General features: G+C 46.2%; 1 long non-coding RNA gene across 1 annotated transcript; it reads left to right on the top strand.

Moving 5' to 3' along the window:
* The first annotated feature begins 3,828 nt into the window (after positions 1-3,828).
* LOC132670027 (uncharacterized) lies at positions 3,829-6,375 on the top strand. The gene is made up of 3 exons (XR_009606388.3): positions 3,829-4,046; positions 4,379-4,588; positions 5,629-6,375. It is a non-coding gene; the product is annotated as an uncharacterized LOC132670027 (long non-coding RNA).
* Positions 6,376-23,719: the final 17,344 nt, after the last annotated feature.

Raw genomic sequence — 23,719 nt, 5'->3', positions numbered from 1 at the left:
GTTGGGAAGGGTCTCCCCGAGGAGGCCTGGGACCTGCTCCCCACCTTTCTTCCATTTGGGGCTCAGGGCTGGCCTCTCTAACATCCTCTGCTTTGCCAGAGGCTCCCCTCCCATCCTTCTCTTTGTTTGGATCGTGTTTACCTTGATCGTAAGAGCAGAGGAGGCACTGGGCATAACTCTGCTGCAGCAGGAGACCTGCCGCATTATTGACTCATTGAAGACTCACTGTGGGCAGTAGGAGACAAGCACACACACACAAATCACTAGACACAGGCCCAGTCCTCTTGCGTTGCCCTGTCCAGAACACACGCGGTCACCTGAATACGGTGTCTGAATGACAAGTGGGAGCTCTGCCCGAGTGAGCGTCCCATCGACGTCTGAATCGTATCTCCCCTTTCCTGGAATCAGGGAGCATCCACTGGCATCGGTGACCCAAATGTGGCTCTGTCTACTCCTGCCAGGCCTCCCTTCAAAGGGCTGCAGAGCCAATCAGCACCATCTTCATTTTGAAACAGCCCGTAGGAAAAGCACCCGGTAACGGAGGCTTCAATAAATGATTTTATTAACAAGTGAAATGACTCACGTTCTATTAGCATCAATCACGTTTTTAGCAAAATTGTCGTCTATATGTGTGTTTTCCTTCCTGGGAGGGGGAAGGCTGGGAGGGGTAGGAAGATGAAGTCTGGGTCTCCATTGAGACTGGGAACAAAGTTATGGATGGCTCATCTTTTCACAGAGGCTCTTTGGGCAGCCAGCTCACTAGTGACAGTCATGCTGCCCATAACAACTGTCCTTGCCCCAGGTTTCCTAGCATGGTCTAGCTAGAGCCTCCCAGTGTAATACGTCAGCCGCAGCTTCAGTAGCCTACACACAACTGGGATGTGGCTGGTCTGAACTGATGCACGCCGCAAGTGTAAGGCACACACTAGACTTTAAAGACTAAGTCCAAAAAAAAACCATCATGAGAAACCTCACAAATAGGTTTTTTTACATTTATTTTTAATGTTTACTTTTATTTTTGAGAGACAGAGACAGAGTGTGAGGGGGAGAGGGCCAGAGAGAGAGGGAGACACAGGATCTGAAGCAGGCTCCAGGCTCTGAGCTGTCAGCACAGAGCCCAACGCAGGGCTTGAACCCACAAACCACGAGATCATGACCTGAGTGGAAGTCTGACATTTAACTGACTGAGCAACCCAGGTGCCCACTTCACAAATAATTTATATATATACACGTGTGTGTGTGTATATATATATATATATATATATATATGTATGTATATATATATATGTATATATATATATATACACACACACATATATTTAAAAAAATTTTTTTAATGTTTATTATTTTTGAGAGACAGAGAGAGACAGAGAGCAAGCAGGGGAGGGGCAGAGAGAGAGGGAGACACAGAATCGGAAGTAGGCTCCAGGCTCTGAGCTGCCAGCACAGAGCCCGATGCAGGGCTCGAACTCACACACTGTGAGATCATGACCTGAGGTGAAGTTGGCTGCTTAACCGACTGAGCCACTCAAGCACCCCACAAATAATTTTTATATTGATTACATGTTGAAAAGATATTTTGGGGCCAAATAAAATGTATCATTATATAATACTAGCTAAATATTGTATAAGTAATAATACTTACAAATGAAATGTATTTTTAAAATTAACTTCACTTGTTTATTTTTACCTTTTTTTTTTTTTTTTAAGGATTTTATTGTTAAGTCATTTCTACACCCACTGTGGGGCTCAGACTTACAACCGAGATCAAGAGTCGCATGCTCCACTGACTGAGCCAGCCAGGCGCCCCCATTTTTACCTTTTTAATGTGGCTATGACAAAATATAAAATTGCGTATGGGCTCGCCTTTGTGGCCTGTATTACCCTTGTATTGAAAAGCGCTGGTCTAGTATCAGATCTCTGCTTTTTAGAACACCGTTTATGGCAATAACACTTTTTCGACGGGAATCACACACACACAACTCGTTGCCTAGAGCAGGTAACCTGGAGCTGCTCAGGAGGAAGAGGGGGATGTTTGTAGGCGGAGGTTGGGGTTGCCCAGACGGGCTGAGAGTGTGGGATGGGCCGCATCCATTCTCAGAACCTGGTCTGGAGCTTTTATCATTGGATTGGGTCATCCATTCATTTAAAAATGTGGGGGAAAATACCCGGAGGAGGCCCCCATTCAATCACCCTAAGTGGAATCTGATCCTTATCTTGGGATAAACATTCCAAATGGAAGGTGAGTGCTGGGAGATTAGGAAGATAAGGAAACCATATGGCTCTGTCAGGAGGCTCCCAGGGCCTTATTCTTGAAAGGATTAATGAATCCAAAAGTGGTGTGTAGGGAGGGGGTCGTCTCGGTGGTGTTTTTTTGAGGGGGCAGAAGTCCCAGAGCTCCAAACAGGGATGTGGATGGTCTGGAGGAGGAGGACTGGAACTCAGGACCCTCTTATGCCTTTCCTGGTTTCTCTGCCCCTCCACGCTCCATCCACCCCCTTCACAACAAAGCCTTTCTAAAGTGCACTTAGCACTCAGGCCTGCTGAGCTTGGTGTTTGGGATCTGAATCCCCTCATCCCCTTGTCTAACAGAGTTTCCAGAGGTTCTACCTCTGTTCCTCCTGCCGCCCCCACTGGCCATTGGTGGAGCCGAGTTGGGTACACAGGGGAGAGGGGCTTTCCTGGCAGCGCTGGGGGGTGCTGGGACTCAGGGCCACATGGTGGGGCAGAGAATCGCCAGCTGTGGGGGAGGGCAGGTAATATGAGCCCTAGAGAAAGGGATCTGGGGCTGAGAGGAGGAGGAGGGGGAGGCTACGGGCTTTTGAGCACGTTCTCTCCTCCCCTATGTCACAAGGCACTTCATCCTTCATTCCTCTGGCACTGCCTGTCTTGCACAGCTGTTCTCAGACCCACAACTGGAGACTGTCAAAGGTTTAGGTGCAGACTGGGTGCTCAAAGGAGAGAGGGTGGCTTCAGAATGGTGTGATAGAGATCACTGATGAATAAGAATAGTACAAAAAATAACCAATACTTACTGAGGGCTCATTTTGTGCCAGTGCCTACCCTTGATGACCTTGCGAAATTCACAACAGCTCTACAAGGGAGGTGTCATTTTGAGAAGGAAACCTTGGCTCAGAGAGGCTGAGTCACTTGCCCAAGGTTGCGCGGCTCTTCAGAGCCGGAGCCAGGAGTCAAATGCAAGAGGCTGAACCTTAGGGCCCAAGTTCTTGAGGCAGACAGGGGCCCAGTACATGATTATTCCCATCAGACCCCATCAGCCTTGGTCAGTGACAAGCATCAGGGGACAGCCTCCTGCCCAGATTTTGGACAGCCCCAACGCAATGAGCCTGGGCAGCAGTGCCCGGCTGCCACCAAGTGAGCCCGGATTGTCACACCTTGCTTGGGGGTGCCACCCAAGCCCACTGTTGTCCAAATAGTGCTGGCCGGGAAAAGGTCACCCTGTCACCTCCTACCCCCTACATCTTAGGGAGAGGTGGGAACAGCACGGGCAGCAGGGGTCCCACAGGGTTCCAGGCATAGGCTTTCCTGCTTCAGGCTGGCCCTGGCCGATGGCCTGGTTTTGGGCTTTTCTGTGCTCTGAGCACATCTAAACATTTGGAGAAAAACAAGAAAGCGAACAATAGACGCTTGTGGGTTAGAGGAATGGGCCCACTTCCCCCTGGGAGTCAGCACTGTTCATAAGCTGCCCCAGCTGCACTCTCACGGTGGGGATGTCACTGGAGGCTCGTTGAATCACAGCCTTGTCCTCCTTGGGGGCCGGCTACTGGCTCCTTTTATGTATCGTCGGGGATGCAAATGCTGGTGGGGCGGACGGGTGCGCAGGGGGAAGGCATGTTTTGCTGCCTGAATTTTGGGAAATCACACAGCAAAGATGCATCCGAGCCTGGCATTGTCGCTCTGCCAAGGCACCCCTTGACGGACGTGTTCCGATCAGAGCTGTCTGCCCCACGGGAAAAGAATCAGCTTTCTATCAAGTGGACTCTGGGCATCGCCCCAGAGAGCTGCAGCTCCAAAGGACCCGGAGAGTAAGTGGAGCTCGCTGGTGCTGAGAGCTGTTTGGCGGCGGTGGTGGTGACTCCCTCAGAAAGGGGCCTGTGGGGCATCGTGCTGGATGGGAGTAGGAGGAGGGCCCGTGGTGGGCTTCTCTGAGCCGGGCCCCCTCAGGCTGTTCAGATCCTGGCTTCGCATCGTCACAGCCAAAGGCAGCACGGCAGGGTGTGTTAGGCCGAGAAAAAGTCGGTGGGTGGAGGGGTCCAAACGGGAGCTCGGACCCCCTTCTTGTTCACAGCCGACCCAGGGATGACAGTCAAGGCCCCATCAGGCTAAGTCCCCTGATTGCTCCCGCATCTACCCCCAGGACCCGCAGATGACCGAGAGGGGCTGACGTGGAGTGTCCCCCGCCTGGATGGCATCCCTGGAAAAGGCTGGAGTGTTTCTACAGAGGCTGTTCAGACATCACATCACAGTCCCAGACGGCCGAGAGGTTCTTGCACTCACTTGGCTGCCCTCCCTGGGAAATGCTTTGGATCAGACAGCACTTCTGGGTTGTTTTTGCCTGAGGAAAGTGGTAAGAATTCAACAAGAATCCCATGGTTGAAGGAAAAGTCGGTGGATTTACTTAGCAAAAGTATTTGTAGAGAACGGTCCGGGGGGTGAGCAGGGTGGCGCTGCAGGCCGAGGACAGAAGACACTAATGTGGGCAAGCAGGCCTCCGGATGAGGGCACCTTGGGAGCAGACGAAGAAGATTCTAGAGACAAATGCTTGGCTCCTGGAGAATAAAGGTCTTTTTGTGTGTCTCAGAAGTTCAAAATGGCCATGCTAGGTCACGCCCACAAGCTCTGAGAGACAGTCTTGTGCTGCAGAGTTCTTCCTGAGGGTCTCCCACTCCCTGCGTCCCTTAGTCACTTAGCAGTCACTGAGGGCCGCCAAGCATGCACGCCTAAGATGTGAAGACACGCAGGAAACCTCCTTGCCCTCAAAGGTCTTGCAGGCAAGCCAGTGGTGGTTCCATGATATGGAAAGAGCAAGGCTAGAAGGTGGCCAGAGAATGCACGGTGGCGGTACGGAAGCGTGAGCCTGGTGACGCAGAAGCCGGAGCTGAGTCTTCAAGAACGAGCCAGAAGCTGGCCAGGCAGTCTGAGAGGAAGGACAGCTAATCCAGACAGAGGGCACAGACTATGCAGAGGCCGAGAGGGAAAGCGTGCCCTCTCCCCACCCCCAGAGACAGCTGGAACAGTGGCTATGAAGGGAGCTGGGGCCCAAAGAAGACAAGGCCCCACATTCTTTGCTTTGACGCTCATGGTTTTCTGTCAGCTGGGCACACGTGGACTGTGAAAACCTCCTGGCACGAGGGCCTTGTCAAGTTAAGTTCCGTCCCTTTCAGCACCTTGATTAAAGGCCTTGTCCTTGGCTTTGGTGCTGGGGTGACCCCCACGGATATGCGTCTATGGGACACCCTCTCCTTTCTTACCTAACGCTTTCCTGAAAACCCGCTGGTCTGACACGCGAGAGGCAAAGAGCGGACTTGAAAGTTATAAGGGAGGGTTCTGTTCCCGGGAGGCTGAACAATATTATCACTGTTATTTTCTTGATTTCTTGATTTCTAGGCTCACAGCATCACCCTCACCCTTGCTTCTCAGAGAATCCGTCATGAAATCAATGCAGCTTTGGAAAGGAAGGAACGTGGCAAATCCCTAATCACACCTCACCTTTAAATACGGTCTTTGACCATATTAGGACCAGAATTTCATATATGCTCCCTAATTTATTCTTTTCCTTCACAACTGAACACACAGGCGACTGGCTTGAATCCAGGGCGCGTTTGATCGAGGCTACATATTCCCCCACTTTCGGCACGCCTAATGATTTCCATCTTTGTCTCAATTGTGTTTATGAGACCTGCCCTTATCGCCAGCATCAGCGCTTCATTTTTCCATTTTCCACTCATTCTTATAAAATAACAAGGTCAAAATGCAATACAATATTCAAATACTTGTGCAAACACTGCTGAACAGCTAAAAGGCGACGCTGCTGAGACCAAACTCTGGGCCACCAGGCAGCATTTCCATGCGATGGCTTCAAATGTCAGCTCACCTGCCAACCTGGGAGAGCTCAAAACCCGCGGGTGGAGCCAGGGGTCGGGGTGGTGGTGGTGGCGTAGACCAACGTAGAGCGTATAAAAAAGCGTGCGCCAAAGTGAAAGGTACAAGGTGAAGGTCCCCCTCTGAAGCTCAGCGGGGTATAAATCCTGCCACCTCCAGCCAAGAGGCCCAGGCGCTACCATGCAAAGGGGCTGTCGGTGACGGCTTTTCTTCAGGCGGGTTGTGTTGTCTTACAGACCTGCGCCAGTATACCTTCCACGTCTCTGAGTCTGCAGGTGTGTGCGTGAAGGGAAGGGGGTTTAGGGACCACCATCCTGCTTTCCTAATCTGCACACTCATCACAGAGGGAAGTCAATTCTGGGTAACACTTTCCCAAACAACTCGGCTGCAGGCCGATCTGCAGGCAGGGGGCCTGGGGGCTGTTATCATCTCCAGAGATAGGGGGCTTACTGGCCGACAGAGTGGTGAAAGGACACTTAGTGTTGCTTGAAGACATTCCTAAGAAGACAGAGGAGCGCCTGGAAACAGACACCCAGGATTTCGCTGCCGCTTAGCAACCCTGGCAGCCGGACGTGACTCGTGTCTCTAAGCTTGCGGCTCTCGTAGCCCCAGCACACTCAGCAGTTCTGAGGGATATACGGAGAAGAGATTCATCGTCTCTCCTCAGCTGTGGAAATACCAAGAACCTTTCCTCAAAGTTTCTCGCTCTTGGATCAGAATCCTTTATGTGGGAAGGATTTGTGAGGAAGCGGTAGGTGAAAACTTTGTCTTTATTCCATGCCCAACAAGCTCTGTTAGAAGGGAAAGACTCCAGTCGTGGGCACAGGAGACCTGGCCTCCAGGCCCACCTCAGCCCTGCCTTCCTGAGTGGTTCTGGACAGGTTCCTTCACCTGCAAAACAAGAAGGTGGGGTCTATATGAGCTCTCAGCTGGAATACTCACAGTATTGGTGAATTGAGACAACACGTGAAATGTGAATCAAAGCAGGAGTTAAAAAAATACACTTCAGGAAATATTTATGGTCTTCACAGCTAGAAACGTGACCAAAGCAATGTAAGTCAACCCTGAGATTTATAACAAACCATGAGGTCAGATCTGGGGGCTCCCAGTCAGGCCTAGAACAACCACAACAAGACTGCAAAATCCTTTGCTTCTGAATCAAATCCTCCCAAGCCATTTCCTCCTCTTTCAAGTGCCCTGGATGGAAGGGTCGCTCACCACCACCCTTCAAGATTCTGAGGGGGATGGGGGCTTTGGTCACAAGTTCAAATAAGAAAACCTCCTTTTGATTAAGCTGAAGTCCAAGCACACTTTATAGAGTGGCTAAGGCCCACGTTCTGTGTTTTGCTTGAAGTTTCCAAGACCTCGTCTGAAAGGCAGTGTCCCTTTACCCTTAAAGAAGAAAATGGGAAAGGGGGGGGGGGGTGTTGTGATTTTTACTTTGCAAACCTTCCCAGTGCAGGAACTCCTGTTCTGCAGTGCAGGTAAACAACACCTGAGCTGGGAAGGAAAACTACCCGGTAGTCTGCAGGGGACGCCAGCAGGACAAGGGGAGGGAGGGCCACGGGGGGGGGGGGGGGGTGGGGGGGTGGGCAGAGCCAGCTCTCTGGCGAGCTGAGCTGAAAGTCTACTTTTGTTTGAACCTCATCCCAGTCCTCACCTACCTACCCTTGAGAGGGAGGGGCCAAACCAGGGAAGGTGTGATTTCCCTGAGGGCCCGTTCCTAAAACCTGGCACCCAGAAATCTGTGGGTGCAGAAAGCCCCGGGGTGATGTCCTTTCTGCAGCGCCCCTTGGGGCCACAAACTTGTGGGAAGGAAGGACTCCACACCCCTCTCTCCTCCCTCTTCTTCGGGTTGGTTTGCGCTGGAATGCCACCCTTTTCAAAGTGTCTGAGCGACCGGCACTTTCTGAAAGCACCGAGAGTGAAACCAAGCTTCTGAGTTCATAGGTTCGAGCCCCGCTGGCTGCCAGTGGGACTGGTGCTCCGCTGAAGCCTCAGGTTTGGAAACGCCTCTGTTCACTCCCAGGGCCCCCATTTTCCGATTTTTACTGCTGAGACCGGTCCCCCCCCCCCCCCCCCCGCCCCATCCTCCGCACCCGCCCCCAAGACCCAGCTCCGGTGACCCGAATGGCTGAGTCAACTTGGCGAAACAAGAGCGTCCCCAACGGGCCGGCCGCCCCCAGCCCCCTTCGCCCCTCGCTCGGCCCCACAATGCGCCCTTGTGCCGCTCCTGCAGCCAGGCCGAGGGATTTGGCGCAGGGAATGGGGGGCGGGGGGGGGGGGGAGAACAGTCGTCAGATATTTAAAACAGAGCCGAGGGAACAAAGCAGGCCTTTGTGCACCGAGGCGGCCTCGAGCAGGGAGCCGGCGGCTGCAGCGCTAGGGCTGCTCGGCGCATGCGCGCGGCGGAGCGGCAGCGCTCGGGTTACCGAGAGTTTTCCACCCCGGTTCGCCGGCCTGCGTTAACCCCTTGCCGGCCCGCTACCCGGGGCAGGGGACGGAGACGCTGTCTTTCATCTGCTGGCCGCTACAAGTTTAATTGAAAAAAGAAATAGTCATTTTCCATGTTTCTATAGGAAGCACAGATCATTAAAATAAAATGATATACCAATTGGGAACAAAGATTTTAAATGAGCGGGATTGAATGGGACACTTGGGCCATGTAAAAATCGAGGCATTTCCAAAAGACGCCTTCTTTGGACGCCAGTGAAAGCTTTTTAAAGGACTAGCGTCTTTGGTCTTGTGTATGCTGGGCGACGGGCTGCTTCGTTTTCCTGTTTACAGTCACTGGGGATTTGGAAGATAACGTTGGTTATTGTCAAGGTTCTGACTTTTGTTTGGGGTGGTGGGCTGGACGGTGTTTATTTATTTATTAAAAATAAATAGAGCTAGAGTGTGCATGGTACAAAGATGAGACTGGGTCATGAACCAAAGAATATTATTAATCTAATCTATGCACTAGAGTTTCTTATACAAAGAGGGAGAGGAAGGAAGGAAGAGAGGAAGGAAGGGAGGAAGGAAGGAGTTATTGAGCACATTTTGTTGTGTTGGGGGAGAAGATTGAAGAGGTGTCTCCAGTAGTGTAGACTGGGAGTGACTTGGGGATAGGATGTGCAAAGTACTCCATCCTGCTTTGTACCAGTAATGATCACCTCCCCCTGGTATGTAATGAGGAGTGACAGGCAGGGGCTGGGGGAAGTTAACTGCAGACTTAGAAGTGAGTTATTATGCTTGAATTATCCAGATGAATGGGAAGGGCAGTCTCAAACCACCAGGTGATTCTACAGCCTTCCAAACAAAGCTCCTGGGCTCAAGTCCAGCAAGGTTAGATGGATAGCCCTAACAAAGCAAGTTAGGGGGAGTGGACGGGATCAAAGGGACATCTCATCACTTGTGCTAGGACTCTGAATCAGCTTACTCTGCTCTGCCTGTGTACCTGCATCTGAGGAATTTATGGCTCTTGCTCTTTCCTCCATAGCACCATTACCAGGTGGTCACAAGACAGCAAAGAGATTTCTGTCTCGGCAAAGAGGTCATCTTGGCAAGCAGTTCCCTTACCATCCTTGACTTCCAGGTCTCCATGGCAACCCCTGCTGGGGTGTCATAGGCACCAGAGCCTATCCCTTAATGTCCCTACTGCAGCAAGGGCAGATAAGCAATTTTTCAGCAACTGTCATGTAGCAAACTCATTCTCAAATGAGAACGATTTATGTGGGTTTTTTCCACTCTCTTCTATATTCTGGCCCAGAATTCTGGGCCTAGGACATAGTCTAAGGATGTACCTTGGGATGTAAATTAAAAAGAGAATAGTGTGAGGGGGACTTGGAGAAAGAAGTCCCTTCTTCTAGACACAGGGACAAAGTAGCTTTTTGGCTTCCCCAGCCCATAGCTCATCTCCTCTCCGTCTCCAAGGTCGAATAAAGGAAGTTGTGGTAGACAGTCTCCAAATCGGTAGTCCCAGTCTTTCCCTCCTGATATCTGTGTGCTGCTTCTCACCTCTTGAATCTGGGATAGCCACGGTGACTTGGCTTGACCAAGAGAACATGGTGGGTGCGTGACATTCTGGAACTTCCAAGGCTTGGTTATGAGAAGCTTTGTGATATCTGTCTGGGATATTAGTCCTGGGACACTTGCTGTAAAAACCAGCCGCCATCCAGTAAGAAGTCTAAGTCACACAAAGAAGCTACCAATAGGTGCTCTCATCCATAATGCAGGCTGAGCTCTCTGCCAAGATTCACATCACTGCCGGCCTTAGGAATGAGTGATATCCACTTGTCTGTGCAGCTCAGTAGAACCTTGGGATGACTCCAGCCCTAGCTACCTATTTGACTGGAACTTCAAGAGATCCTGAGTGAGAACCAGCTAGCTGAGCCCAGTCAGCGGAGGTGTAAGAGATCACAGTAAATTGTTTTAAGGCACTGTGTTTCAAGGCGTTCCCTTATGTAGCAGTAGGTAGTTGAACAGGAATGAGATGCTGGGTGGGGAGTGAAAAGAGTGGAGAGGAACTCCTGATAGGGAGGTCGCTTCGAAGGGTTCTATTTCTCTTTCTGTCTCCCCAGGTCTCCCCAATACCACCTGCTCTTTCTGAGCCATGCCGGGCACACCGCACGCAAAACACGTGCTGCTGCTCATTGTCACGTGATCTGGGTACTCAGCTCCTCCATGTGATGGTGGACACCCTGAGGGGAGGGCCTGCCTTATCTGATTCCTACCCTCCCTGGTACTGACAGATTCATCAAGCTGCTCTGGTGGATAAACGTGGCGAATAACTGCTGGAATAGTATCTCAAGGTGCTTAAGTGGCCTGGTTTCTGATCTTTGACATTTAATACCTGACATCTTCTGTCCCTGCCGCCTGGACCCACCTAGGAGCCAGCCCCACCATGGGGGGAGTCTGAACCCCACCAATACTGTGACCCACTCAACGGAAGGAGATCAGGGCCAAGGGGGACGTTGCAATTCTCCTGATTGGATTTGTGCCTCTGGAGACTTTAGAATCAGGGAGAGGACCCACATGACAGCTCTGGGAACCAGAGGGGTTTTGTAACGGTGTGGGCGGGGGAAGACCCCCCCAGAGTGCGAGCCCCCAGGACAGCTGAGAGCCCATCGTACGGAGGACGCTTCCACATGTTCAAGGCCTCCCCCAACTGTCTGTCATTGGACACGTGTATTTAAGCCACGCCGAGGTCAGTGGCGGAGTTGCAGCTCGGCTCGTGTAGAACCTAGTACCTGCTCAGGGGTCCTGCTAAACCCAGAGCACACTCAGAGCCTGTTTCCTTCATCCCTTCCAGAAACATTCACCTGTGAGCCAAGCTTGGTTCCAGGCACCCGGCATGCGGTAGGAGGCAGTCCCTGCTTCCAGGTAAAACATCTTCTGGGGGAGGCGTGTCTCAGATACAGGCCCCCTGTGTGGGTAGAGCTTGGCTGGCAGTGAGAATCAGGGCAGCTGTGGTCTTCCTTCCTCGTGCTAGCTTAGCCTTCTGACTTCATTTAAAGACCCAGAAATCAGGGCACCTGGGTGCCTCAGTCAGTTGAGTGTCCAACTTCGGCTCGGGTCACGATCTCACGGTTCGTGAGTTTGAGCTCCGCATCGGGCTCGTTGCTGTCAGTGCAGAGCCCGCTTCGGATCCTCTGTCCCTTCCCAACTTGTGCCCACACTGTCTCCCCCAAATAAGAAAAAACATTAAGGAAAAAAAAGAAGACCTGGAAATCTCTGTGCTGCAAGGTGGTAGTGGGTGTGGGCACTAAAAGCACATGATCTGGGTTCAAGTTCTGACTTCACCAGGATTTATTGTTTGTGTGATCTTGGGCAAGTTGCTTAACCTCTTGGCACCCCTTCAGCGTCAGTATAAATAAGAATAGTAACAGTGACGGGGTGCCTGGGTGGCTCGGTTGGTTAAGTGCCGTACTCTTGGTTTCGGCTCAAGTCATGATCTTATGGTTTCATGGGTTCAAGCACCACATGGGGCTCTGCACTGGCAACATGGAGCCTGCTTGGGATTCTCTCTCTCCCTCTCTCTCTCTCTGCCCCTCCCTCCTTGCGCCGTCTCTTTCTCAAAATAAATAAATACGCTTAAAAATAAAAAGAACAGTAACGGTGCTTCATCTCAAGGTTGTACGGGGATTTGGTGAGATACTGCTGGCAGGGCAAGCACTTAGATCCATGCCCACAGCTTGTTTCCTGACCTCCAGGAAGACTGGCCAGATGGGCAGATACCACAGGGTATCGTGCTGGGAAAGCATTTCTGAGACAGGGCGGCTGTCCCTGCCCACAGGTATGAGGTACCTTTGCCACATGTTCCTGCGATGGAAAGAAATCCATGAGGGACCATGGCCCGTTCTTCTGCACCCACCAAGCATTTGCTTGAACCCCAGTTGTTTTCCCAGGCAGCACACCCGTGTTATGCCACCATTCAGACGACACTGTCAGCTAATCATTCTGAGTAAGGAGTATGTTCTCTGACAAGAAGCCAGGCCCTCCTGGGGGAGGGTCCTTTTTCTGAAAAATGCCCACTTTACCTCGTCTTTCGGGGCCTGCTTCCTGACCAACAGGCTCACAGTAAGTGAAGCTAGAGCCCAGTGTCTGGGAAAGATTCCAAAACCCCTGGCATTTCCAACACAGAGGGGATATACTTACTGTAAATCTTTATTCTCCTTAAAGTAGTTTAGCAGAAATAAGTCATTTGATCCTTCCTTAGTACATCTCAATAGGTCAATTTTCAGTGTCATCTGAACTCAGGACATAGAAAAATAAAACATAAAGCCTTACTGGGCCTACTGGTTTATCCATCATATTCCGTTACCTTCTAAGAAGTCTGTCCAATTAGCATATCTGATCACTTGAGGAACACCTGGCTGGACTATTTAGGTGGTGGCAAGGGAAGGCTAGACTGTTTTCTTTCTCAGATGTAATTCTTTGGGCTCTCCACCCAGGGTCACTGCTAGCTCACATGGCATGTATGTGCAAATAAGAAAAAGGCACCCCTTCCTCTGTGTGGATGCAGCCATGCCAGGGGGCACAGCATGGAAAGCAGAGTAAGGGCTGGATCTTAGCCCTCCCTCCCTCACCCTCTTGTGCAGTGCACAGCCTACGTGACTGCACATGGTGGCCCTGCCTCCACCCATACGAGCACGGTTACTAGCTCCAGTTTCTCTTCATGGAGAGGTGTTTGCTGGAGGGGGACGGGACAGGGCGCTCATTGCTGTATGTTAGAGACAGGTTCCTGGAGGCCCAAGAGCGACACCTTAACGTGGGCATGTTTTGAAGTCTGGGAGACTTTCAGGGCATTTGTAGCAGGGGCACTTTGCCAGGGACAGAGAACCCAGTCTTTGAAGTTAAGACACTTCTGGGGGATGGAACAGCTGGTCAGTCTGCCCATAATCCCGCTGGGAAACCCGACAGCAAAAGGCCTTGGATTTGCTCATTTGGATGCTTTATGGTAATTTCCAAGAACCCTTTACCCTCTTCTGAGAAAGAGTGAATAGGGTCATGGCTCTAGTCTCCCCCTGCTTCTCTTGAGCTTTGGTCTGTGGTTAGGACATCTGGGCACAGGAGGTTAGCCCATCTCTGCTTTCATATCTAAATCCAATCACCTGTCAAGAGGCTGGCCTTCCCTGCTTTAATGAGTCCATTTATGGAGTTCTCCATGGTGTGATCTGCAGGGGAGGGGGTGAGTCCGGAAGACTCCCTGTGGGCTCTCAGGGGTATCATCTTCCCTAGTTGTGACCCAGCAAACTCACCTCTAAAATGGAATGAAGAGCACGCAGCACATCCATAACATGAGTAGACTCACGAGGACTCATGACTTTTAGTTCGATTTTTTGTAAATGGATACATTCATAGACCCAGCACCAAGTCCTGTTAGTAATCAAGGGCTCTCAGGAAATGTGGACATATTTATTCCTTTCCTAGTTTATTTAATCCAACAAACATTGATTGCATGTCTACCAAGTGCCAGCTCTGTGCACCTCTGGGTGAAGAGGCAAATGAGAAAAAAGACTCTCTTGCTTTCTCTTTAAATGCCATTTCCTTGGGAAGGCTTCCCTGACTACACGCTCCCTAGGCTTGGGACCCCTATGTATATCCCTTTTTGGTAAAGAGCATTGCACTTTAATTACTTGACCCATTTCTATTTTCACCACTAGACAGCTTCAGGAGCAAAGGGACCATATCTACATTAATCAAAACACGTCTGTACCAAATTCTGGCACAGTGCGGCCCCCCAAAATATGGGTTGACTGAGTCCATTTGTTCCCCACCTTGTGTGTACTAGATCAGAATGTCTCCCTCTCCTGTGATACTCCTGTGTTTAGGAAACCGAGCTCCTGTGGAGGGTTGAATCCCAAGCAGGAATTCCCCTGCTCCTGAGAGGCTCAGGACCAGATGATTACCAAAGTCCCTCTAGCTTCAAGCCAGCAGTTCCAGGGTAGATGGGGCTCTAGATGGACAGTACACCAGAGCACAGAGGTGTGGGCCAAGTTAGAAGCATGCTTGCAGAAAATATTGCAGGTGCCCAGGCTCCAGACCTGATCCTTGTTCAGGAAAGAAATACTGATGTGAGCTGAGAATGCAGCTCTGAAGAGGAGCCCCCTGTGGGCCTGATACTGACCACCCTCCACTCCTAGCACAGGTACTCCAGATGGGGAAACTGATCCCCCAGTGGGTCTGTCAGAGGCAAGAGGAGACAAGGGAGAAGGGAGTGGTGCCCTGGCTGTTGGCCTGCCCCCTACACCTGAGAGCTCTGTGTCTGGTTACACTCATTGTCACTGTGCACAGACCCAAGGTCAGCGCTGGAAGGAGATTGGCTGGGCTCTGGTTGCTGATAGTACTGTTTTAGTCTTGCCTGGCCATTAAATCCTGGTTCTGTTGTTCTGTAGTCAATAGCAACAGGAGGCAAGGCAGTTTTTTCCATGTTGGGAGCTTATTTTTTCTCCCTTAGGATGGGCTATAATCAGCTCAGGTCCCTTTGCATGAAGGCTGGGTGCCCTAGGCTCCCCACCAAGGCCTTAAAATCCTCACCCTGGTGGCTAGGGAGGAAAAGGTCAGCTTAGCTCTGCCCAGGCACACTGGGGGTAGCTGGGTGAAGTGGCACCTGTAAGTAGGGAGTTACCAACACTTCTAAAATTGGGCTCAGCTGCCCCTCTTTAGTTTTAATGGCTACAAAATATCCATGGTGACTGCACTGGGTAGGCTTAAAGCATGGGGAGTAGAGGACAAAAAAGGAGAGGAAAGAAGGAGAGAAAACATAAAAGGAATTTAAGAGGGGGGGGGAATGAGGAGAAAGGTGTCTGTGAGTGCAGTGACCCCATCGGCAGCCTCTGGTATCACTTGGGATTTGAAGCCAAAGTGGGGTGAGCCCAAAGGCCTTGATGAAAAAAATAGGGCCTCTCTCTGGAAGGGGCTTTTGCTTCCCATTGGGAAGGAGCTTCCATCATGGATGGGTAGATGGACAGATGGAGGAATGAATGAAAAGGGCAAAGACCAGGGGGATAGGATTTGTCAGGGATTGAGTGAAAGGGAAGAAATAAAACAAGAAGTGAGAAAATCCAGTGATGGGATGGACCATTTTATACAGGGACCCTCAAGTATGATATTGATGCCAAGTGGTCATAGAGGGGGGCCTTCTCTCTGCCCCATCTCTGTCTTAAATCAACATTGACCTAAGAGAAAGATAGTGTTTACTATGCAAATAGTCTCTGTATCACCCGGTTTTCCATCTCTGGGTCCTACTTTATGGAAACTCCAGAGCTGTCACTGGTCAACGGCAAGGCATCATGTCTACTTTTGCTAAATCCCTTCTAAGACCAAGTGAATTTGGCTGTGGATGGACAGGCAGAGGCCAAAAGTGGGGAATATAAACTTCAGATTAATTTGAGAATAGGAAGAGTTAAAGAGCCTCAAAGTTTTCAGTCACTCCTACCCAGGGCTTTGGAGTATTAATTACTCTAACAATAGCAAATCATTGAGTAGATTGTTTCTTCTTTCCCTTCAGTAAAAGTGTTAAGTATAGGCCTACTCCCAGGGAAAGCCCAGTGGGAATGAGAGTCAGGGTCAAGGGTTAGGGGTTACCCTCCAAGCCTTGAACCAATGGTGTGGGTGGCTGGCACAGAGGTGAGCAAAGCTTCTTCCATGGAAGGTCCTTATCAGAAACTGGAGCTGCACAAAGGGATACTGTGAGTCAGGTTATAACAGCTAGCAGTCGTGGGGGCAGGTCAGAAGGGCATCAAGTAAAGGCTGTAGGGTAAGGGTTCCATTCTTAGGGTTCTGCTATTGTAGGGACCTGCTGACTCACTTGGGAATGTCAGAACTCCTGAGTAGATCCAGTCTAACAACCTGCCTGGGTGCATTCTCAGGTAAATCTGGGTTGCCTTTAATGTCAACAAAATAACAGGAAAACACTGGCCTTTTCTCTAAAGAAGATGCAGTGTTATGTTCAAGCCTCTGTAAGAGCTTAAGAGTGAGGAGGTCTGGTTCCCAGAGAAGTGTAAACCTTACTCGAAATCTTGGAAGGAGCCCTAGAGAGAGAGAGAAAGAGAGGAGCTGACCCAGGAGTAGTGGCCTCAGAGGCTTTGGCACTGAGTTCCAACGTGGGCAGAGGAAACATACATTATATTTAGGGCAAGGGTCAAGTGAAACTCTAGGAAAAGCATCAACCGTGGAGAGTGAATAGGCTTGTCATGTTAGAAGTCTCAAAGGGGCCTTAAGTGTTCCTTTGATCAAGGGGGAGACACAAAAGGTGGACTATGCAGAAATAACCTCCCCAGGAAGGCAAGTAGGTTTAATGGGTTTTCACAGAGAGGTGGAAGACCATTTCATCTTCCCTATCTCAGGACAGGGAGATGGGGATGCTGGACCCAAAGGTTATATGTTCACTTTTATGGTCTTCACTATGGCCTGACGTCCATCAGGATAGATAGCCACCAACTCTTTGGTTCTTGTTGCTTGTGAGTTCCTTCCACCATTCTTTGGCTTCCATTTCTATATCTTCTTCAGCCTGGGGGAATTTGTAGTGGTCAGCTCTATCTAACTTGATTTCTTGACCTCAGGGATACCTTTATGTAATACTAACTTTTTAAAACTCATGACTTTTCCCTCTTTATTCTTTTAATTCCTGATTAAAAAAAGGCATTTTTCTTTACTCGTGCTATATGTCTGTCTTTCTAGTTAATAAATAAACATGACTTCATCAGGGAGCACACATCAGGAGAGGAAAGAAACCAGGGCCAAATGCTGAATAGCTTGTATGAACTTGGTCTTGATCCCAAAATGATGGTCGTCCCCCTGTAAGTTGTCTTCATTTGGTCTACTGCTTCCTTAGTTCTCAGCAAGTTGTATCTGTTGCTAAGATCTGGAGGCACGGACTTGGATTACCCTATGAAGCTGAGCAGCTGAACCAAGAATTCAGTGTGGGAGTAGGAGATAACAACAACAACAACAACAACAAGTAAGGCGTGGGGAGGGGGCACTAGTTACCCTAGGGTTGCTGCTGTGGGGTAGTCTGCTGAATTTGAATTTCTGATTTTTAAGTCCCCAAATAGTCAAGGGTAGGCCAAGGACAAACTGAGGTTAGAGTCAGAAACTGGTCTGCCTAAGGTCATACAATTAGTGGGCAGTACATTATTTAGTTAGGGACAGCGTCAATAATTCTGTAGTATCAGGGTCCTGGTAGGAAAAACACAGGAGAATTTAATGAAAAGATTATTTAGCAAAGTTTGGTCAGGGTTTAAGGGAACTAAAAAAGATATTGTGATACTCAAGGTTTAATAACATTGAGGAGGCATTATCATCTCTAAGTCTGAAGAGTCAAGAGAAATGGATAGCTACTAGAACCTATAAGAGGGCTGCCTGACAGAACCTATGATCTCTGGTGGAGTGACAAAACTAATCCACAGTGATTTGGCAGGGAAGGAATTAGGGGAATAAATAATCTTCCTGCCCTCCAGTTTCCTGCTGGTAACTCTCTTTGCCTGAGCACAACTAGAAACCAGAGATCAAAGGAGCCCTATTGATGTAATATAGACAGGTTAATTCTCGAAGGTACAGGGCAGGGTTAACAGTGGTGAGTAGATCTGGAGGAGCAAATGGAAGCTATCCAGCCACCTGGGAACACAAATGAGATTTTTTTTTAAAGGCTCCACATTTTTTCCCTTTCTTTATTGTCATACTTGTTCCTGCATGCCTTGTAGATGCTAGGGTCTTCCTGCATTCCCTGGGATGCCCAGCCAATTCATCAGTGTCTAACTGATGGGACTGCCCTCTCTCACCACTATTTCTTTATCAAAATTAGTTCTTAGGATTTCTGCTTTTGGCCATGACAGCAGAACAGGATCCAGATTTACTTTCCCACCATCAACAACTAGTAAAGTAAACAAAAATAGATACATTGATGACTTTAGATACTGTACAACAGGCAGTCCAAGGCTGTGATCCCTGAAATGAAGGAAATAAATGATATGAGCCCAGTGATCACCTTGGGTTCTGATTGGAAACACATTCTGGACTATAGAGCAGGAGAAGGAATTCCAAGCAGAGAATGGTGGTCTTGCTGCATTAAAAGACAGAACTTGAAGGTCAGTGAGACTTTGGATGGAAGATGGAAGATGCGGGGTAGAGTTCTAAAAAAGGGGGGCCTATGTGGAAAAAACCCCAGATATCTGCATAAGGGTCCTCTTGAGTATTTGCTTAATACTAAGATGTACACCCAGAGTGAAGCTCCATAATATTGGGCAAAGAATGATCAGGAGATATCAGCTGTATAATTCAGAGTTCACATGGGACTAATAAATGTTCAAATATCAACCAGTTTGACCAGTCAGGGCATTTAGTAGACACCTTGTAAGAGTCATGACAACTGGTAGGTCTAAACTGTCCTTAGAGAAAAAGAAACTTCGGACCCACCCTAAAAAATTTAAAATATGTCTTTAAAGGATTGATCTTATCCATAAACAACCTAACTGCCTTCCAGATTAAAGCCCAACATTCTTTACAGAATGATAACAAAACAAGACAATCAATAATGTAACTTTTAAAATATCCAACATTCCATCAAAAATCACTAGGCTCACCAGGTAGCAGGAAAATGTGACCCATAATTAAGAAAAACATCAGTCAATAGAAACAGACTTTAAAATGACAGAATTGATAGACTGAACAGACAGTAACATTAAAAGAGCTCTTATAAATATATAAAATATGCTTAAGGATTTAAAGAAAATCATGAATGGAATGAGGAAAGAATGAAAGATATATATATATGTGTATATATATATATATATATATATACATATACATATACATATATGTATATGTATATCAAATGTATATATATATATATACACATATACATATATATATATATATATATATATATATATATATATATATATGTATGTATATGTATATCAAATGGAACTTCCAGCAATGAAAAAATATAATATCTGAAATGAAAAGTCAGTGGATGGAATTTAAAGCAAACTGGACACTACAGACGAAAAATAAGTGAATTGAAAACAGCAATAGAAACTAGCCAGAATGAAGCACAGAGAGGAAAAAGACAAAACAAAACAAAACAGAAAAATGTGACAAGAGTCTCAGTAACCTGCAGGACAATATCAAGTGGTCTAACACATGTGTAATTCAAAGGGAGAAAAGGGAGAGAACACATTTTTGATAAAACAATGGGCCAAAAACTTTTCAAGTTTGATAAAAATTATAAGCACTTATATTCCCCAGAATCACAATAAGCCCAAGCAGGATAAACAAAGCATAATGACAAAGAAAATCAAATTGCTAAAACTTATTGATAAAGAGAAAATCTTAAAAGCAGGCTGAGATAGATATATTTTATGGAGGAACAAAGATGAAAAAAAAACTTGCAGACTTCTGATCCAAACTATGCAAGCCAGAAGACAATGGCATGATATCTTTAATGTGCTAAAAAAAAAAAAAAAACAAAAACCCAATCAATCTGGAATTCGGTATCCAGTGAAAATATCCTTTAAAAATGAAGGCAAGGGGCACCTGGGTGGCTCAGTCGGTTGAGCATCCAACTTCGCTCAGGTCATGATCTTACAGCTCATGAGTTTGAGCCCCATGTCAGGCTCCGTGCTGACAGCTCAGAGACTGGAGCCTGCTCTGGATTCTGTGTCTCCCTCTCTCTGCCCCTTCCCCAGCTTACACTCTGTCTCTCTCTGTCTCTCTCTCTCTCTCTCTCTCTCAAAAATAAAATAAAACATTAAAAAAAAATAAAAACACATGAAGGCAAGATACTTTTTGAGACACATAACATCTTAGAGAAATGTTAAAGGAAGTTCTTTGGGCAGGAGGAAAATAAAACTTGGATCTACACAAAAGAATGAAGAATGCTAGAGATGGTAAACAAGAGGGTAAATATAAAACACTTATTTTCCATTAAAAGCATCTCTTTAACATATTGGAGCAAAAATGATAACAGAGTACTGTGGAGTATTTGCCATATGTAGAAATAAAATGTATAACAACAATAGCACATAGGGCATGAGATTGTAGCTAATAAGTCATTGTAGAAAAAATGAAATCATAAGAACCCTCAAACCAAAAGAAGGCAGTGAAAGATAAGAAAGAGAACAAAGAACAGATGGAACAAATAGAAAACAAATATTAAAATGCTATACCTAAGCCAAACATATTGTAAGTACATTGCATGTACTTGTCATTAAATGCAAATGGCCCAAATACCCCAAATTAAAAGGCAGAGATCATGAAACTGGATAAAAAAACATTTTAAATGAAACTTATTTTAAATGTGAAAACAAATAGTTTAAAAGAAAAAGAATGAAAAAAGACATATCATGCAATACATAAGAAAGCTAGGCTATACTAGTAGAGAAAGAAGACTTGAGGACAAGGAATGCTATCAGAGATAAAGGGGGATAATTTCATAATGATAAAAAGTTTTTTTAGGAAGATATAACAATCCTAAATGTGTGTTCATCCACAAAGCTTCATAATACATGAAGCAAAAACTGACCAAATTGACAGAAGAAATAGACAAATCCACAATTACACTTAGATACTTCATCACTCCTCTTTCAGGAACTGATGGAATAGGCAAAAAAGAAAAAAAAGAAGACATGAACACTACTATTCACTCACATGATCTGATATTTTTAGAACACTCCACTCCACAATAGCAGAATACATATTTCTTTTCAAATCCCATGGAATATTCATCAAAACAGACTACAGTTTGGATACATACATGCACACACACACACACACACACAAATGACTAAACTAACTTTTAAAATATAAAACTTAATACAAAATAAATAAATTAGAATAAAAACCATCGGAAGATGTTTAGAAAAGGCCTACATATTTAGAAGTTTAATATCACATTTCAAATAGTCCGTGGGTCAAAGAAGACAATGCAAAAATAATTTTAAAAGATTTTATATTGAATAAAAATGAAGGCATAATATATCAAAATTTATAGGATTTAGCTAAGGCAGAATTTGAATGAAGTTTTTAAAGATTTTATTAAAAACGTATTTATTGAAGTGTAAATTCCATATTATAAAATTCACCTATTTTAAGTGTACAATTCAATGATTGTAAGAAAATTTATAGGGTCATGCAACCATTACCATAATTTGGATTATCTTCTTATGGTCCCTCAGAAACTACTGTTAAATTGCAATTGCAATAAAGTAATAGTTGTTAACTTTGCTTCTTACCCATGCAGCCTGCTTAACATTTTAAAAATTGAAATATAATTCAGATAACATATAATTCATCATTTTAAAGTATGCAGTTTAGTGTTTTATACTATATTCACTATGTAATACAATAACAATCACTCCTATCTAATTTCAGAACATTACTATCACCCCTCAAAGAAGCCCCATACCTATTAGCAGTCAGTCCTAACCCCTTCCTCCCCCTATCCCCTGGAAATCATTAATCTACATTCTGTTTCTATGGGTTTGCCTATTCCGGAGATTTTGTACGAGTAATCTTACACCACGTGGCCTTTTGTGTCTGGTTCCTTTCACTTAGCATTTGGATGGAATTTTAAAGCTTTAAATGCTTATATTAGAAAAGAAGAAAGATCTGTTTTTGACATAGCTATCAAGACAATTCAATAGGAATAGAATAGTCTTTTCAACTTATGGTGCTGAGACAAATGGATATTTGCATGCAAAAGAATAAAGTTGGATCTCTACCTCACACCATATACAAAAATTAACTCAAAATGGATCAAAGAGCTAAATATATAAAATTCTTAGAAGAAAATCCAGGTATAAATCTTTATGACCTTGGACTAGGTAATGGTTTCTTGGATATGATACCAAAAACACAAGCAACAAAATTAAAAATAAATTGGATTTCATAAAAATTAAACACATTTGTGCCAAAAGATGCTATCAAGAAAGTGAAAAGACATCCTGTGGAATGGGAAAAATATTTATAAATCACATATATGATAAGAGATTTATACCCAGAATATATAAAGAACTCTTAAAATGCAATAATAAAAAAGGCAAACATTATAAATTTGGAACGTAAGGAAAGGATAGGGCACCTGGGTGGCTTAGTCAGTTAGCCGTGCAACTCTTGATTTCAGCTCAGGTCATGATCTCACTGTTCGTGGGTTGGAGCCCTGAGTCAGGGCCATGCGATCAGCAGAGCCTGCTTAAGATTCTCTCTCCCTTTCTTTTTGCCCCTCACCAGCTCATGCACATGCTCTCTCTCTCTCTCAAATAAACTTTAAAAAAATAATAAAAAAATTAAAATATCCAAAGGACTTGAATAGACATATCATCAAAGAAGATATACAAATAGCCAATAAGCACATGAAGAGATGCACAACATTTTTAGTCAGTAGGAAAATGCAAATCAAAATCACAATGAGATACCACTCCACACCTACTAGAATGGCTGTAATGAAAAAGACAGACGATAACAAGTATTGCAAGAACGTGAAGAGATTGGAACCCTTGCATATCACCAGTGGGAAGGTAAAATGGTACAACTGCTTTGGAAAACAATTAGCCAATTCCTCAAAAAGTTAAATATAGAGTTACCATGTGACCCAGCAATCCCACTCTCGGACAAGGACCCGAGAGAATTGAAAATACATGTTCACTACACATACATGAATGTTTATATCAGCACTATTTGTGTTAGCCAAAAAGGAGAAATAATCAAAATGTGCAACCAATGAATGGATAAACAAACTGTGGTATCTCTGTGCAATGGAACATTATCCAGTCATACAAAGGAAGGAAATTCCGATACATGCTACAACATAGATGAACCCTGCAAACATTATACTAAGTGAAAGAAGCCAGGCTCAAAAGGTCACATATTGCATCATTCCACTTACACGAAATGTCCAGGCAGACAGTAGATTAGTGGTTGTTTGGGGCTGGGAGGAGGGAGAAACAAGGAGTGACTGATCATGGCATTTCTTTCTGGGGTGATAAAAAATATTCTGAATTAGATAGTAATTGATGGTTACATGACCTTGTGAACACACTAAAAAACCCGCACTGAGTTAGGCACTTTAAATGGTGTATTTTATAGTACGCGAATTAAAAAAATAAGGATC

This window comes from Panthera onca, chromosome B3 (assembly GCF_046562875.1).
Source record: "Panthera onca isolate mPanOnc1 chromosome B3, mPanOnc1 haplotype 2, whole genome shotgun sequence".
NCBI lineage: Eukaryota > Metazoa > Chordata > Mammalia > Carnivora > Felidae > Panthera > Panthera onca.
Note: the sequence above shows the minus strand (reverse complement) of the source record. Positions and strands in the feature narration are given on the sequence as shown.